This window comes from Lithobates pipiens, unplaced genomic scaffold, assembly GCF_037356315.1.
Source record: "Lithobates pipiens isolate NorthernLeopardFrog02 unplaced genomic scaffold, aLitPip1_a1.2 Scaffold_13, whole genome shotgun sequence".
NCBI lineage: Eukaryota > Metazoa > Chordata > Amphibia > Anura > Ranidae > Lithobates > Lithobates pipiens.
In genome coordinates this window covers 131,498,351-131,517,479 of record NW_027507718.1, presented here as the reverse complement: position 1 = coordinate 131,517,479, position 19,129 = coordinate 131,498,351, and positions in this window count along the sequence as shown.

Here is a 19,129-nt window from a genome sequence, read left to right as displayed (position 1 = left end):
ATCCAGGATAATGTCGTCCTCTTCATTCTCCTCTCCCCATCCTCGCACAACAGGGATCCCAGAAAGGTTTAAAGCATGCTCTTCTTGCTCCTGCTCATCCGCCCCGGCACCATCCTCCTCTGACTCCTCATCAGACTCCTGTTGTTGACTTGTCTCAGATAGAGTAGCCCCCCCTGGGAATTCATCCAGCATTGCGACTTCCTCATCTTCCCGCTCCTGCTCCTCCACAGCCTGATCAATGACACGACGCAATGCACGCTCCAGAAAGAAGGCATAAGGTACCATGTCACTGATGGCGCCATGGCTGCGACTGACCAGTTTGGTGATCTCCTCAAATGGCCGCAGAAGTCTGCATGTGTCGCGCATGAGCAGCCACTGGCGCGGTGAAAAAAAACCCAGCTCCCCAGAACCGTTTCTTTCGCAGAGTTCATACAGGTAGACGTTAACTGCACGTTTCTGCTGGAGCAGCCTATCAAGCATATAGAAGGTTGAGTTCCATCGCGTCGGGCAATCGCAAATAAGACGTCTGACCGGCAGATGGTGTCGCCGCTGAATGTCAGCAAGGCGAGCCATGGCCGTGTAAGATCTTCTGAAATGGGCCGAGATTTTCCTTGCCTGCCGCAAGATGTCCTGGACCCCAGGGTATTTGACAAGGAATCGCTGCACGACCAAGTTTAAGACGTGTGCCATGCACGGCACGTGCGTGATTTTGCCCTGTTTCAATGCGCTAAGCAGATTGGCACCGTTGTCACACACCACTTTACCAACTGTCAAATTGAGCGGTGTTAGCCACTCATCTGCCTGTGAACGCAAAGCTGAAAGGAGTGCCGGGCCAGTGTGGCTCTTTGCTTCCAGGCACAACAGACGCAGCACGGCATGGCAACGTCTCACCTGGCATGTGGAATAGGTTCTGGGGAGCTTGGGCGGTGCAGTGGAAGAGACGCTAGCAGCGGAAAAGGAGGAGGCAGCTGAGGAGGAGAGGGAGGAGGATGGAGTAGGAGGAGGAGAAGAAGAGTCAGGCCTGCATGCAATCCGTGGCGGTAAAACCAAATCTACACGGGTGCCACGGGTTACATGCTTGACGGCCGTCAGAAGGTTCACCCAGTGGGCAGTAAAACTGATATACCTTCCCTGCCCGTGTTTGCTAGACCACGTGTCTGTGGTCAGATGTATCTTGGCACCGACACTGTGTGCCAGAGATACATTCACTTGCCGCTGAACATGGCCATATAGCTCTGGGATGCCCTTCTCTGAGAAATACTTCCTTCCTGGGACCTTCCATTGTGGTGTTCCAATGGCCACAAATTTGCGAAAGGCCTCCGAGTCCACCAGTTTATATGGCAGTAGTTGGCGGGCTATGAGTTCTGACAAGCCAGCCGCCAACCGTTGGGCAAGAGGGTTATCCGGCATCATCATTTTTTTACGCTCAAACATTAGGCCCACGGAAGCCTGCCTTTTTGCAGAAAAATGTGAGCTTGGCGTGATGGAAGGTGGAGTGGAGGACAATTGTGAGGAGAGAGGAGAAGGAGAAGTAGAAGACGAGGCTGGACGGTGAGAGCCTGCAGTGTGGCTTTGTGTGTTCCGTTGCTCCCACTGGGCTCGGTGATGGCTGCTCATGTGCCTTCTTAAGGCGGTCGTCCCTAGGTGAGTATTGGGCTTACCGCGACTAACGCGTTGACTGCAAAGATTGCAGATGGCAACGCTATTGTCAGCAGCGGACACGTTAAAAAAAGCCCACACTGCGGAGCCATGTGCCGGTGTCCTGGGAGCGCCAGATGTGACCGTACATGGTCGATGACTCGCTCCTGATACATTTGCAGTCTGCTTTGTCCCTGCTGTGCAATGTAAGTCATTGCTGCTTCTCCTCCCTATCTGCTGGTCCATATCTCCCTCTGAACTCCCCTCCTCTTCCTCTCTTGTGGGCACCCACGTGACATCACTAGACACGTCATCATCAACGTCACCTTCCCCACCGCTATAAGTAGAGATCTCGGAGTAGGCAGCAACACCGGGGACCAACCTCCTCCTTGGGCTGATCTGGGTACTGGCGTCAGACTGCTGAGTAGCGCTTGTTGCTACCTCCTCTTCCTGATCCAATACCAAGAGTGGCTGCGCATCAGAAATGTCCTCTTGATATGGATCGGAAAATAATTCCAGTGACTCAAGCGGAAGGTATGTGGTGGTGGTGGTGGTGGTCGTGTTGTTGGTGGTAGTGTCTTTGGGGGTGCACATAGCAGAGAGTGAAGAAGAGGGTGCAGATCGAGAGGATGAGGAGGGTGCAGAAGAGTAAGGCTGAGCGAGCCACTCAACCAAGTCTGGTGCATCCTTTAAAGTAATTGAACGCACCTTCTGCAACTTCCCACTTTGGCTCAAGCCTGTTGCTCCTGCCCTACCCCTACCACCCCTGCGGAAGGGCCTGCCTCTTCCTCTGCATGTCATTTTTTAAATGACCCTGTGACAAAACTCTTAGTCCCTATACCGCTGAAGGACTGCTGCAGTATAGGTGAGCGGTCAGCAGTGGTGCACGTCAACCCTATCTATTGTGGACCTATAGCGGTCCTTACAGAACAGCAGACTGTACCGCACTCAAGCCTATGTACCGTAGCACCCTATACCAAGTTACCAGTCCTTATAAGAACTTTTGTGGACCAAGCAGGTTGTGTATTAGTGTTTAGCAGACTGTACGTCAGTCCCTATACCGCTGAAGGACTGCTGCAGTATAGGGCAGCGGTCAGCAGTGGTGCACGTCAACCCTATCTATTGTGGACCGATAGCGGTCCTTACAGAACAGCAGACTGTACCGCACTCAAGCCTATGTACCGTAGCACCCTATACCAAGTTACCAGTCCTTATAAGAACTTTTGTGGAACAAGCAGGTTGTGTGTTAGTGATTAGCAGACTGTACGTCAGTCCCTATACCGCTGAAGGACTGCTGCAGTATAGGTGAGCGGTCAGCAGTGGTGCACGTCAACCCTATCTATTGTGGACCGATAGCGGTCCTTACAGAACAGCAGACTGTACCGCACTCAAGCCTATGTACCGTAGCACCCTATACCAAGTTACCAGTCCTTATAAGAACTTTTGTGGAACAAGCAGGTTGTGTATTAGTGTTTAGCAGACTGTACGTCAGTCCCTATACCGCTGAAGGACTGCTGCAGTATAGGGCAGCGGTCAGCAGTGGTGCACGTCAACCCTATCTATTGTGGACCGATAGCGGTCCTTACAGAACAGCAGACTGTACCGCACTCAAGCCTATGTACCGTAGCACCCTATACCAAGTTACCAGTCCTTATAAGAACTTTTGTGGAACAAGCAGGTTGTGTGTTAGTGATTAGCAGACTGTACGTCAGTCCCTATACCGCTGAAGGACTGCTGCAGTATAGGTGAGCGGTCAGCAGTGGTGCACGTCAACCCTATCTATTGTGGACCGATAGCGGTCCTTACAGAACAGCAGACTGTACCGCACTCAAGCCTATGTACCGTAGCACCCTATACCAAGTTACCAGTCCTTATAAGAACTTTTGTGGAACAAGCAGGTTGTGTATTAGTGTTTAGCAGACTGTACGTCAGTCCCTATACCGCTGAAGGACTGCTGCAGTATAGGGCAGCGGTCAGCAGTGGTGCACGTCAACCCTATCTATTGTGGACCGATAGCGGTCCTTACAGAACAGCAGACTGTACCGCACTCAAGCCTATGTACCGTAGCACCCTATACCAAGTTACCAGTCCTTATAAGAACTTTTGTGGAACAAGCAGGTTGTGTGTTAGTGATTAGCAGACTGTACGTCAGTCCCTATACCGCTGAAGGACTGCTGCAGTATAGGTGAGCGGTCAGCAGTGGTGCACGTCAACCCTATCTATTGTGGACCTATAGCGGTCCTTACAGAACAGCAGACTGTACCGCACTCAAGCCTATGTACCGTAGCACCCTATACCAAGTTACCAGTCCTTATAAGAACTTTTGTGGACCAAGCAGGTTGTGTATTAGTGTTTAGCAGACTGTACGTCAGTCCCTATACCGCTGAAGGACTGCTGCAGTATAGGGCAGCGGTCAGCAGTGGTGCACGTCAACCCTATCTATTGTGGACCGATAGCGGTCCTTACAGAACAGCAGACTGTACCGCACTCAAGCCTATGTACCGTAGCACCCTATACCAAGTTACCAGTCCTTATAAGAACTTTTGTGGAACAAGCAGGTTGTGTGTTAGTGATTAGCAGACTGTACGTCAGTCCCTATACCGCTGAAGGACTGCTGCAGTATAGGGCAGCGGTCAGCAGTGGTGCACGTCAACCCTATCTATTGTGGACCGATAGCGGTCCTTACAGAACAGCAGACTGTACCGCACTCAAGCCTATGTACCGTAGCACCCTATACCAAGTTACCAGTCCTTATAAGAACTTTTGTGGAACAAGCAGGTTGTGTGTTAGTGATTAGCAGACTGTACGTCAGTCCCTATACCGCTGAAGGACTGCTGCAGTATAGGTGAGCGGTCAGCAGTGGTGCACGTCAACCCTATCTATTGTGGACCGATAGCGGTCCTTACAGAACAGCAGACTGTACCGCACTCAAGCCTATGTACCGTAGCACCCTATACCAAGTTACCAGTCCTTATAAGAACTTTTGTGGACCAAGCAGGTTGTGTATTAGTGTTTAGCAGACTGTACGTCAGTCCCTATACCGCTGAAGGACTGCTGCAGTATAGGGCAGCGGTCAGCAGTGGTGCACGTCAACCCTATCTATTGTGGACCGATAGCGGTCCTTACAGAACAGCAGACTGTACCGCACTCAAGCCTATGTACCGTAGCACCCTATACCAAGTTACCAGTCCTTATAAGAACTTTTGTGGACCAAGCAGGTTGTGTATTAGTGTTTAGCAGACTGTACGTCAGTCCCTATACCGCTGAAGGACTGCTGCAGTATAGGGCAGCGGTCAGCAGTGGTGCACGTCAACCCTATCTATTGTGGACCGATAGCGGTCCTTACAGAACAGCAGACTGTACCGCACTCAAGCCTATGTACCGTAGCACCCTATACCAAGTTACCAGTCCTTATAAGAACTTTTGTGGAACAAGCAGGTTGTGTGTTAGTGATTAGCAGACTGTACGTCAGTCCCTATACCGCTGAAGGACTGCTGCAGTATAGGGCAGCGGTCAGCAGTGGTGCACGTCAACCCTATCTATTGTGGACCGATAGCGGTCCTTACAGAACAGCAGACTGTACCGCACTCAAGCCTATGTACCGTAGCACCCTATACCAAGTTACCAGTCCTTATAAGAACTTTTGTGGAACAAGTGAGTTGTGAATGTTTAGCAGACTGCAGCAGAAGGGCAGCAGTCAAGTATAATATCCTTTCTATATTTGGAAGAAAGAATATTATACATGTACAAGCCTATTACTGTACCACTGATACCAGTCCTGAAAAGAACCTTTGTGGAACTAATAATAACAGCAAGTCTTTAAAATTACCCTCACTGCCTGACAACACTGCTTCCTTCCTGTCCCTATACAAATTGGCAAAAAAAGAGAACGATTAGTGGTTACTGGAACAGCTCTTTTGTGGACCTTGATAGTAACAGCTAATGATGATGATGATGATGATGATGATGAAAGACTAATCTGGCTGTCCCTGTAGCATACACCGTCCTTTCCCTTTCTCTAAACTAACAAAAGACACTCAGGCTGCTGCAAGAATCAGCAGCACAGCAAACCTATCAACACCTAACACCTATACCAGTCCTGAAAAGAACTTTTGTGTACCAAATAGCTAGTGGTTTATCTCTCCCTACTCCACACAGGAACCTGTCCCTATCGTAACAGAAGAAAGAATGTAAAATGGCCACCGGATCGGGTGTATTTATAGGTTAGGGGGAATGTACAAGTGTCCATGTGCTGTCATGTCTCAATTGGCTGTCCTGTATCACATGATAAACGTGTCACCAAAGGTTAAAGTTCTTGTATACATTAAACACGTAAGTCCGCCGCGGCGAACGACGGAAAAAGGCGTTCGAACGTGCGGACCGCGAATGTCGGAAATTCGCCGCGAAACGACCGCCGGGCGAACCGTTCGGCCATCACTAACAGAGAGGGCAATCTGTCAGAAAGACCCAGGTTGCCAAATAGTTTGTGGCTCAGGTTCGGCATAGGATCGGTTGGACAGATTATTGGGAGGAGCTGGGGAGGACCCAGCAGTCATGATACATGTTGGTACCAATGACCAAGTAAGAGGAAGGCGGAGAGCTCTAAAAAACTATTTTACATAGTTAGCCAGGTTGAAAAAAAGTCCATCCAGTTCAACCTTAAAAACAATAAATAAATAAAATAAAAAATATCTTAGAATACCCAATTTTATGCCCACAGTTGATCCAGAAGAAGGCAAAAAAAAAAACTCCAGCAGAGCATTGCTACAGCAGGGGGGAAAAAATCCTTCCTGATCCCCAAAGAGGCAATCGTATTTCGTATTTCGGATTTCCCCTGGATCAAATTTACCTATAAATGTTAGTACCCAGTTATATCATGTATATTCAGGAAAGTATCCAGGCCATTCTTAAAGCAATCTACTGAGCAGGCCATAACCACCTCTGGCGGGAGTCTATTCCACATTTTCACAGGTCTTACTGTGAAGAAACCTTTCTAAATTTGAAGATGAAATCTCTTTTCTTCTAGACGTAAAGAGTACCCCTGTGTCCTCTGGGTTGACCATACAGAGAATAACTTAACACCAAGTTCCCTATATAGACCCCTTATATATTTGAACATGTTAATCATATCCCCCCTTATTCTCCTCTTCTCAAGAGTGAATAAATTCAGTTCCTCTAATCTTTCCTCATAGCTGAGCTCCTCCGTGCCTCTTATCAGTTTGGTTGCCCTTCTCTGCACTTTCTCCAGTTCCCCGATATCCTTTTTGAGAACTGGTGCCCAAAACTGAACTGCATATTCCAGATGAGGTCTTACTAATGATTTGAACAGTGGCAAAATTATATATCTCTCTCTGGAGTCCATACTTCTCTTAATACAAGAAAGGACTTTGCTCACTTTGGAAACAGCAGCTTGGCATTGCATGTTATTATTGAGCTTATGATCTACCAAAACCCCCAGATCCTTCTCCACCACAGATTCCCCTAGTTGTGCTCCCCCTAGCATTTATGATGCATGCATATTCTTAGCCCCCAAGTGCATAACTTTACATTTATCAACATTAAACCTCATCTGCCACATAGTCGCCCAATTAGACAGTGTATTCAGATCGGCTTGTAAATTGGAAACATCCTGTAAGGACGTTATTCCACTGCATATCTTGGTGTCATCTGCAAAGACAGAAATGTTACTTTTGATCCCAGACCCAATATCATTTATAAAGATGTTAAAAAGTAAGGGTCCCAGCACTGAACCTTGGGGTACACCACTGATAACCTTAGACCATTCAGAGTAAGAATCATGAATTACTACTCTCTGAATTCTGTCTTTTAGCCAGTTTTATATCCATTTACAAACTGATATTTCCAAATCTGTAGACTTTACCTTACACATGAGCCGTGTGTGGGGAACTGTGTCGAACGCATTTGCAAAATCCAAGTATACCACGTCCACCACCACCCCTCTGTTCAAGGTTTTACTTACCTCTTCATAAAGAGAAATCAGGTTTATCTGACAACTTCTGTCTTTCATGAATCCTTGCTCTCTGTTTCTTAAAGTGTTTTTTTCCAGCAAGAACTCGTCGATGTGGTCTTTTATTAAATGCTCCAGTATCTTCCCAACTATAGAAGTTAAACTAACAGGTCTATAGTTACTTGGTAAAGACTTTGATCCCTTTTTAAATATAGGCACCACGTTCGCCCTGCGCCAATCCAGTGGTACTATTCCCGTCATTAATGAGTCCCTAAAGATTAGATACAATGGCTCTGAAATTACAGAGCTCAATTATTTTAGGATCCGTGGGTGAATGCCATCAGGGCCAGATGCTTTATCCACCTTTAGGCCCCTTTCACACTGACGTTCCGTTCAGGCCCGCCTGTCAGTTTTTCAGGCGGACCTGAACGGATGCTCTATAGAGCTCTATGGAGCGTCGGATGTCAGCGGTGACATGTCCGCTGACATCCGACCCGCTCCGATCCGAAAAAGTGTAACGGAGGAAAAAGCTATTTTTCCATCCGTCTGCGGATCAGATCGGGTGACGACGGGCACTGCGGTCCGTCGTCATCCGATCTCCCATAGGGGAGAGCGGCGCTGTGACAGGTCAGTCCCTGCGCAGTGTGCAAAGACGGACCTGTCATCTACCTGCTCAGCGGGGATCGACGGAGTGATCCCCGCTGAGCAAACGGATATCCACGGGGCGGATCAGAACTGAAAGGACCCTTATTCTGTCTAAATATTTCTGGACCATATCACTTTTGAGCCATTGTGGATCATTTGGGACTGTGTCACTACCACCCCTATTATGGGCATGAGCTCCACCATGCTCTTTTGTATACACAGAGCTGAAGAAAGTATTTAATAAATTAGCCTTCTCTTTGTCCCCAGTCACCCACTCTAGATTATTTTGTAAAGGGCCTACATGCTCAGACTTGACCTTTTTAAAAAGCTCTTCTCTTATAGTTTATAGCTTTTTTAACTTTGGCCGCGAGCCACATAGGTTTTTTTTAACCTTTTAAATGTATTGCCCATGGGAATATACTTTGCAGTGAGGTCCCAAACAGTCTTTTTGAATAATTTCCATTTCTGTTCTGTGCCCATTGAAGCAAATATTCTCTCCCAGTCTAAGTCCTGGAGAGTAGCCCTCATCCTTGAAAAATTTGTTAGGTGTTTTTATCTTACCCATATGTATTTCTTGTTTTGCGCTAACATCAAAAGAAATCATGTTATGATCACTGCTACACAGGTGTTCCTTTATCTGGACATTAGTAATAAGCTCTGCATGGTTTGAGATTACCAGGACCAACAGAGCTTAATTCCTAGTTGGGGCCTCAATAAACTGGGCCATAAAATTGTCCTGTAATAGGTTTATAATTTTTTGCCCTTTAACTGTCCCAGCAGTGCCATTACTTATTTCTGGGTAGTTAAAATACCCCATTATTATCACTTTCCCAGCCCTTGCAGCCCTTTCCATCTGTGCCAGGAGCTGAGTCTCCACCTCCTCATTAACATTTGGTGGTCTATAAAAAACTCCAATGATTAACTTTGAACTACACCCATCTATATGCAGTTCCACCCATAATGCTTCAGACTCATTACACTTTCCATCAACCAGGTCCTCTTTCACACTTGCTTTGAGATCACTTCTCACATAGAGACAGACCCCACCACCTTTTCTTTTCACCCTGTCTGTCCGAAAGAGTGCATAGCCAGGAATATTAATTGCCCAGTCATGTGAGGATTGAAGCCAAGTTTCAGCAATACCAATTACATCATAGCTCTCCTCATGCACCAGAGCTTCCAACTCACCTATTTTGCTTGGCAGACTTCTGGCATTGGTGTACAAACACTTTAATGCATTATTACATTTTGCTCTGGTGTTTTTCAGATTATTTTTAGTAGTACAAATGGCACTATAGTTTTAAATGGCTGTTTGCAACATGGGAAATTTCTTGTCACCTGCCATATCCCCCCCCCCCCCCCCCCCATCTATCCCCATTCCACTCTCCATTAATATCTGACCCCTAACTGATCTGTCTACCTTATGTAATTCCGGTTCACCCTCCCCCCTCAATCCTAGTTTAAATACTCCTCCAGCCTTCCCATAAACCTCTCCCCCAGCACAGCAGACCCCCTTCCATTCAAGTTCAAACCATCTTTAGCATATAGGTTGCACCCCAATGAAAAGTCAGCCCAGTGCTCTAGAAACCCAAACCCCTCCTCCCTTTTCTCTGAAATACTACCTGTACCTCCAGCCACACCAGAGAGGAAGCAGGAACTCAACGAATTGAACAAGTGGTGCAGGAAAGAGGGGTTTGGATTCCAGGAGAACTGGGCTGACTTCTCAGTCGGTTACCGGCTTTTTAGTAAAGACGTGCTGCACCTTAATGGGGATGGTACAGCTCTCTTGGGAAGTAAGATGGCCACAAAGCTGGAGGGGCTTTTAAACTAGGTGTTGAGGGGGGATTCAGAAAAAGTGATAGCTGATAGGGAGCTGAAAACAGAGAGGGATAGAGTCAGCAATAGTAAGAGCAGTGAAAATATAACCATAACAACTAATCATGGGGTAAGTGATTGGGAAATTCAAAGACAAAACCCGGAGAAACAAGGGGCGAAAACAATAAGTACTGATACAGCACCAAGAGGCGTATACACAAATGCTAGGAGCCTAGCTAACAAAATAGTGGATCTGGAGCTGCTATTACACGAGGAAGACTTATGTCCTGTACACACGGTCGGAAACTCAGATGGAAAAAGTCAGATCGGATTATGTTGTCGGAAAATCCGATCGTGTGTGGGCTTTATCAGACTTTTTCTATCAGATTTTCTGACACACAAAGTTTGAGAGCAGGATCTAAAATTTTCCGACAACAAAATCCGATCACATAAATTCTGATCGTGTGTAGACAATTCCGATGGACAAAGTGCTATGCATGCTCAGAATAACTAAGAAACGAAAGCTATTGGCTACTGGCCAATTTATAGTCCCGAGAGGCACTCTGGGATTTGTTGGGGTCCACAAAAGATTTATATATATCCAAATAACATGCCCAATCTCATCTCTTCACCACACACAGCCACAAAGGCAAGACAATTCTTGTTGGGCAGTGTATTAGTGCTCAGATTAACACACTTAGAGCGAAAAAAAAAAATTTAAATAGGTTTTTATTGAAGTTTTGCATGTTTACAATAAACAAAAACATTAACAAAAAATACAGGTGTGATATCATTGATATTAGTATATAATTCGGAAATGATGCAGTAGAGTGGAGTTAGATATCATATTATACTGAAGTAGTTTCCTAGTAACAATAAGCGGCTCGTAAATTGATATAGAAATATTTCTTTCATCTACTCAAAAATAATTGACATTGTTTGGTATTGAGTATGGTGTGTAAACTGAATTTTCTTGACAGATTGTATGGGCATGAATGTGTGTAAATAGTAGGCTCTTTGTAAAAAGAATGTGTGAGCCTGTAGACGTAACCCGCTTCCGGGCACCCCTAATGGGAGCTAACTGTGGCCGGTGGCGGGGGGTCAACGGGTTCATCAAATTGAAGCGTAATGGGCTTCATGTCATTTATGATCGAGCCTTAGTGCTACCAGGAAATGCCTCTCTTATGGTTATTTAATGGTAACAAATAAAGTTAACAGAAACAGAACAAAACCAGACTCAAAAAAGGGTATGCAAAACCAACACATAGTTAACTCATATAAAAGGAGATATCAAATAACGTGGTCAGGTATCATAAAGGTTGTATAGAAAAAGGTTGGGGTTTTGAGGTTTATGGTAGTCTTTCTTATGTTGTCTTATGTTGACGTCAGCATTGTCAGCATTGTCAACCCCTCATAGGGGAATCAAATGAATGTGTAACGAATCACAATAGTAATAAAGCAAAGTCCAGGCAGCAAGTAGACTTAGGATGAATTTAAGATTTCATTGGAAACTTTATAGTTTCCAATCCTATGTTATTCTCCTGAGGATTGAACCATGCCAGATCTAAGATTTATGAGGCGTCGAGGGTTAAGGGTAGGGTGTATGTAAATAAGAAAGGTGTCCTTGAGTATATCTGAGGGGTGTTTGGTGTACAGTGAGATAGATGTCAGGGTGTATATTATTTGAGGAGTTTGTGGTAGGTTTCAGTTGAAGTGAAGTGTAGCCAACAAGACCACGTCTGGATACATTTGGAAAGCGCATCTCTGGTTTGGTGTATCAGATCTTCCATTTCTGCGTTTTTTTAACTCGAAGGAGCCAATCTTTTATGCTAGGTGGATCAGGGGAGCGCCATTTATGCGGGACGCACGTGTTTGCCGCTGAAATCATGTGCATGGGTAGGGAACGCAGGTATGTTCGTGGCTGGTGGTGCAGTAAAAATTGAGCAGGCGTGTAATCCAATTTGAATGTGGTGATGTGTTGTATGAGTTTGTGCACTTCTTCCCAAAAGGGTTGTATTTTAGCACATGACCACCATATGTGAAGGAGAGATCCTAGTTCCGTTCCACATCTCCAGCAAAGCGGGGAAACTGAGGGGAACATGTGATTTAATTTAATGGGTGTGTTGTACCATCTTGATATAATCTTAAATGGATTTTCTTGTGCATTTACATTTAAGGAACCCTTGTGGGAAATTGTGTGTATCATCTCCTAATCAAGCCTGAGATGTTCGTGGACAGATCCCTGACCCATTGGGTAGTATTCCATGCATTAGTGGGATTTTGTTCCGAGAAGAGTAGTGCATACGAGAAAGAGATGAGATGTCTCTATGGTTCTTTCTTAAGGCATATTTCTTCGAAAGGGGTAAGAGATCAAGTCCAGTTTGGATGTTTTGTCGTTGTGTCAAGGAAGTGTCTAATTTGTAAATAGGTCCAATGGGGGAAAGACAGTGGGCGCAGAGAGTCTTGCAAAGCGGAATAGTGGATGTGTTTGCCTCCAATGAAAAAGAGGATGGGTCTTATATTTGTGAGTGGCCAGATATGATTTAGGAAGTCAAGGCTCATTCCCGGCAAAAATTGCCGAGTTCATTTTCAGCGGTGTCATAGGTCCTATGTTTGATGAGATGTTGTGTTTGGAGCCCTTTTAGTTTTGGGTAAGTACATTTTGTGTAGTTTATACGTGGACGTAATGGCTCCCCAAATGAATTTTGTACAGGCTGCGTGATATGACGTAAAGAATGTGGTGGGGAGTTTAATAGGAACTGTTTGAAGGAGATAAGGCATTCTCAGCAGGACATTCATTTTGACTATAGCCGCTCTACTAAACCAAGAGAATAGTCTTCCTGACCATTTTTCTGAGACCACTAATTATGGATTGAAGGAGAGCTTGGTAGTTTGCTGAATATAAGTCTGCAGTAGAAGCGGTTAATTGGATGCCTAGGTATGTCAGCTTGTGCGCATTCCACTTGAATAGGAAGTGAGTTTGACAGTGTAAGCATTGTTCCGGGGTGAGGGTTATATTTAGTGTGATACATTTTGCAAAATTTATTTGGAAGTTAGATATTTGTTTGAAATGGTCAAGAGATTTGAGGAGGTTTGGTAGTGTTAGTAATGGTTTGGAGAGGAATAGAAGAACGTCATCAGCGAAAGTCGCTAATTTATAAGTACAACCGTGTATGTCCTTTAATGTTGGGGTTTTCTCTAAGGCATCTCAACATTGGCTGTAGTGTGAGAATATAAATGAAAGGGGACAGTGGGCAACGCTGCTTGGTTCCGTTAGAAATGGAGAAGGCGTCCGACAGGTGGCCGTTCACTCTTATTTTTGCAGAGGGATTGGAGTAGAGCGTGAGTATGTAGTTAAGCATACGCAATGGCAGACCAATAGAATGTAAGGTTTTTGGTAATCCCAGGCCACTCTTTTGAATGCCTTCTCCCCATCCAAGGATAAGAAGAAACCTCTTCTGTTGGACTTTGAGAGGTAGTGTTGAATGTTGATAGCCTTAAGGGTATTGTCCCTTGCTTCCCTGCCAGGGACAAAACCCACCTGATCCAGGTGTATTATCTGGGGCAGTAAGGGGAGAAGCCTGTTTGCTAGAATTTTTGCGTACCATTTGAGGTCAACGTTTAATAAGGAGATGGGCCTGTAATTGGCGGTCATTAGCTCGTCTTTTCCAGGTTTTGGGATGATCGTAATGTGGGCTGATGTGTCATAGTCCCCATGTGACATCAACCCATGTGACCAACCCATGTGACATATACCATGTGACACCGCCCCATTGTCACTATATAAGTGGCCGCGCAGCGCGGCCCCGGCATTCCGGCCCGGAGAGATCGTCGCGGCAACATCTCCTGGAGAAGAAGAAGAAGAAGAAGAAGAAGAAGAACGGAAGGCAGCGGCGGCGGCGGCGACAGCGGCGACAGAAGACCGGGCCACCGCCTGTAAAAGAGCTATAAGAAGGCGCGGTGGCCCGGCAGAAAAACCGAAGAGGGGGACAAGACCCCCGAAGTCGGGAGAAGAGGCCGGCGGCGGGGAGGAAGAAAGCCGGACTCCTCCGCTAGCAAAAGAGCTACAAGAAGATAGCGGAGGAGTCCGGCGAGAAGACCCCCGAAGACGGAAGACCCCCGGAGCTGTGCAATAAAATATTTTATCTCGTGTGTTGTGTTTTTTTTTGGTACTTTTATTTTACAGGTGAATGGGTAGGGGTACATTGTACCCCATACTCATTCACATAGGGTGGGGGGCCGGTATCCGGGGGCCCCCTTATTAAAGGGGGCTCCCGGATTCCGATAAGCCCCCCGCCCGCAGACCCCAACAACCAACGGCCAGGGTTGTCGGGAAGAGGCCCTTGTCCTCATCAACATGGGGACAAGGTGCTTTGGGGTGGGGGGGCCGCGCGGCCCCCCCTTCCCCAAGGCACCCCCCATGTTGAGGGCACGCGGCCTGGTACGGCTCAGGAGGAGGGGGTGCTCGCTCGCCCCCCTTTCCTGGCCGGCCGGGTAGCGTGCTCGGACAAGGGTCTGTTGTGGACTTGGGGGGCACCCCCACGCCGATTTTTTTCGGCGTTGGGGTTCCCCTTTAAGTCCATACCAGGCGGCGGGGCCCGCGACGTCTCCGTCGCGTGCTCCGCCTACCTGGATACCCGCTCGAAATGAGCAGACTTTTCTCCGGGCGGGAAAAGTCCGCTCATTTCGAAAGTACAGCGGACTGGCACACACACGGGCGGACTGTCCGCTCAAACCAAGTTTGGACGGACAATCTTACGGAAATTCCGTAAGACTTTGTTCGTCAGACTGTCCGCTGAAAAAGTCCGCTGAAGCCCACACACGAGCGGACTGTCCGCTCAAATGTGTTTCGGCGGACTAAGTTGGGCAGACAGTACGCCCGTGTGTACGCGGCCTATATTATACTTGACTGCTGACCATTTCTGCAGCTGTCTTTTATCAGTGTAGGAACTGAGGGACAGTTTGGTGTTCTCAGCAGGGACAGTCTGCAAATCACTTGCTACTAGGTCCACAAAGGTCCTTTTATGGGTGTACAGCATATAGGCTTGTACACGTATAATATACTTTCCACATACATACTGCACTTCTCTAGAGACTTTTGTCACAGGGTCATTTAAAAAATGACAGGCAGAGGAAGAGGCAGGCCCTTCCGCAGGGGTGGTAGGGGTAGGGCAGGAGCAACAGACTTGAGCCAAAGTGGCAAATTGCAGAAGGTGCGCGCGATTACGTCAAAGGACACACCAGACTTGGTTGAGTGGCTCACTCAGCCTTACTCTTCTGCACCCTCCTCATCCTCTCGATCTGCACCCTCTTCTTCACTCTCTGCTGTGTGCACCCCCAAAGACACTACCACCAACACCACCACCATATACCTTCCGCTTGAGTCACAGGAATTATTTTCCGATCCATATCAAGACATTTCCGATGCGCAGCCACTCTTGGCATTGGATCAGGAAGAGGAGGTAGCAACAACCGCCACTCAGCAGTCTGACGACAGTACCCAGATGAGCCCAAGGAGGAGGTTGGTCCCCGGTGTTGCTGCCTATTCTGAGATCTCTAATTATAGTGGTGGGGAAGGTGACGTCGATGATGACTGGTCTAGTGATGTCACGTGGGCGCCCACAAGAGAGGAAGAGGAGGGGAGTTCAGAGGGAGATATGAACCAGCAGATAGGGAGGAGAAGCAAGCAGAACTTAGATTGCACAGGAGGGACAAAGCAGACTGCTAATGTATCAGGAGCGAGGCATCAACCATGTACGGTCACATCTGGTGCTCCCAGGATGCCGGCACATGGCTCCGCAGTGTGTGCTTTTTTTTAACGCGTCCGCTAATGACAATAGTGTTGCCATCTGCAGCCTTTGCAGTCAACGCATAAGTCGCAGTAAGCCCAACACTCAACTAGGGACGACCGCCTTAAGAAGGCACATGAGCTGCCATCACCGAGCCCAGTGGGAGCAACGGAACACTAAAAGCCACACTCCAGGCTCTCACCGTCCAGCCTCGTCTTCTACTTCTCTCCTCACAATTGTCCTCCACTCCACCTTCCATCATGCCGTCCTCACGTTTTTCTGGAAAAAGGCAGGCTTCCGTGGGCCAAATGTTCGAGTGTAAAAAAATGATGACATCGGATAACCCTCTTGCCCAACGGTTGGCAGCTGGCTTGTCAGAACTGATAGCCCACCAACTACTGCCATATAAACTGGTGGACTCGGAGGCTTTTCGAAAATTTGTGGCCATTGGAACACCAGAATGGAAGGTCCCAGGAAGGAAGTATTTCTCACAGAAGGGCATCCCAGAGCTATATGGCCATTGTTAGCGGCAAGTGGATGTATCTCTGGCACACAGTGTCGGTGCCAAGATACATCTGACCACAGACACGTAGTCTAGCAAACACGGGCAGGGAAGGTATATAACTTTTACTGCCCACTGGGTGAACCTTCTGACGGCCGTCAAACATGTAACCTGTGGCACCTATGTAGATTTGGTTTTACTGCCACAGATTGCATGCAGGCCTGGCTCTTCTTCCCCTCCTCCTACTCCATCCTCCTCCCTCTCCTCCTTGGCTGACTCCTCCTTTTCTGCTGCTAGCGTCTCTTCCGCTGCACCACCCAAGATCCCCAGAACCTATTCGACATGCCAGGTGAGACGTTGCCATGCTGTGCTGCGTCTGTTGTGCCTGGAAGCCAAGAGCCACACTGGCCCTGCACTCCTTTCAGCTTTGCGTTCACAGGCAGATCAGTGGCTAACACCGCTCAATTTGACAGTTGGTAGAGTGGTGTGTGACAATGGTGCCAATCTGCTTAGCGCATTGAGACAGGGCAAAATTACACATGTGCCATGCATGGCACACGTCTTAAACTTGGTTGTGCAGCGATTCGTTGTCCAATACCCTGGGCTCCAGGACATCTTGCGGCAAGCAAGGAAAATATCGGCCCATTTCAGAAGATCTTACACGGCCATGGTTCGCCTTGCTGACATTCAGCGGCAACACAATCTGCCGGTCAGATGTCTTATTTGCGATTGCCAGACGCGATGGAACTCAACCTTCTATATGCTTGATAGGCTGCTCCAGCAGAAACGTGCAGTTAACGACTACCTGTACGAACTCTGCGGCAGAACAGCTTTTGGGGAGCTTGGTTTTTTTTCACCGCGCCAGTGGCTGCTCATGAGCGATGCATGCAGACTTCTGCGGCCATTTGATGAGATCCCCAAACCGGTCAGTCGCAGCCATGGCGCCATCAGTGACATCGTACCTTATGCCTTCTTTATGGAGCATGCATTGGGTTGTGTCATTGATCAAGCCGTGGAGGAGCAGGAAGATGAGGAAGTCGCAATGCTGGATGAATTCCCAGGGGGGCTACTCTATCTGATACAAGTCAACAACAGGAGTCTGAAGAGGAGTCAGAGGAGGATGGTGCCGGGGGGATGAGGAGGAGCAAGAAGAGCATGCTTTAAACCTTTCAGGGAACCCTGTTGCTGTGCGTGGATGGGGAGAGGAGAACGAGGAGGATGACATTGTCCTGGATGATGAGCAGGAGCCAGGCCACCACACCGCTTCCAGTTTAGTGCAAATGGGGGCCTTCATGCTCCAGTGTTTTAACAGGGACCCCCGTATAAAACGCATAAGGGCTAAGGACCAGTACTGGGTGACAACGTACTTAGACCCCCAGTACAAACACAAATTGGCGGAAATGTTACCACCGTCACAGAGGGCTGTCAGAATGGAGCACTTCCAGGCCTTGCTTCGAGAAATGCTGCATTCTGCTTTTGCGTGCGCTAGCAGGTGGAGGAATTCCCACTCCCAGAGAAAAAGTTGCGGGTACCAATCAAACAGCGCCTGCAAGAAGAGGGCGGTTTGAAGATTTGTTGGTGACTTCTGATATGAGGTCATTCTTTCAGCCGACCCATCGACAGGTCTCATCCGGATCCAGCATCAGGGAACGCCTAGACCGACAGGTGTCTGACTACATCGGGTTAACGGCCGATGTGGATGCTCTGAGGAGTGATGAACCCCTGGACTACTGGGTGGGCAGGCTTGACCTCTGGCCAGAGCTTGCCCAATTTGCAATGGAACTGTTGGCTTGCCCCTCGTCCAGTGTCCTGTCCGAAAGGACGTTCAGCGCAGCAGGGGGGATCTTGACCAATAAGCGCATTCGCCTAGCTCACGAGTGTTGACTACCTGACATTTATAAAAATGAATGAGGCATGGATCTCGGAGGAATTCAACACATGTGACCAGTAGACCATGTATATGCATAACTCTATAAACAATTTATTTAATAGAGCACATGGACCTTTTTTCTACCTTTGGCTCACTTCCTTGTACAAAAAAGCCCACCGTACTATATGCTTGTACCCTCCTGTTTGAAGAGATTGAGCGGTGTCATATTTTGGGTCCTGCAGCGAGTTGCTGGTATCAGTGCTGCTGTCAGTGCTCTCCATCTCGGTGCTGGTGTCAGTGCTCTCTCTCTGTCTCGATACTGGTGTCAGTGCTCTCTATCACAGTGCTGGTGTGGTGTCAGTGCTCTCTATCTCGGTGCTGGTGTGGTGTCAGTGCTCTCTATCTCGGTGCTGGTGTGGTCTCAGTGCCCTCTATCTAGGTGCTGGTGTGGTCTCAGTGCTCTCTATCACGGTGCTGGTGTCAGTGCTCTCTCTCTATCTCGGTGCTGGTGTCAGTAGTAGTGCTCTCTCTCTATCTCGGTGCTGGTGTGGTGTCAGTGCTCTCTCTCTATCTCGATACTGGTGTCAGTGCTCTCTATCACGGTGCTAGTGGGGTGTCAGTGCTCTCTATCTCGGTGCTGGTGTGGTGTCAGTGCTCTCTATCTTGGTGCTGGTGTGGTTTCAGTGCCCTCTATCTCGGTGCTGGTGTGGTCTCAGTGCTCTCTATCACGGTGCTGGTGTCAGCGCTCTCTCTATATCTCGGTGCTGGTGTCAGTGGTAGTGCTCTCTCTCTATCTCAGTGCTGGTGTGGTGTCAGTGCTCTCTATCTTGGTGTGGGTGTGGTGTCAGTGCTCTCTATCTTGGTGCTGGTGTCAGTGCTGTCTATCACAGTGCTGGTGTCAG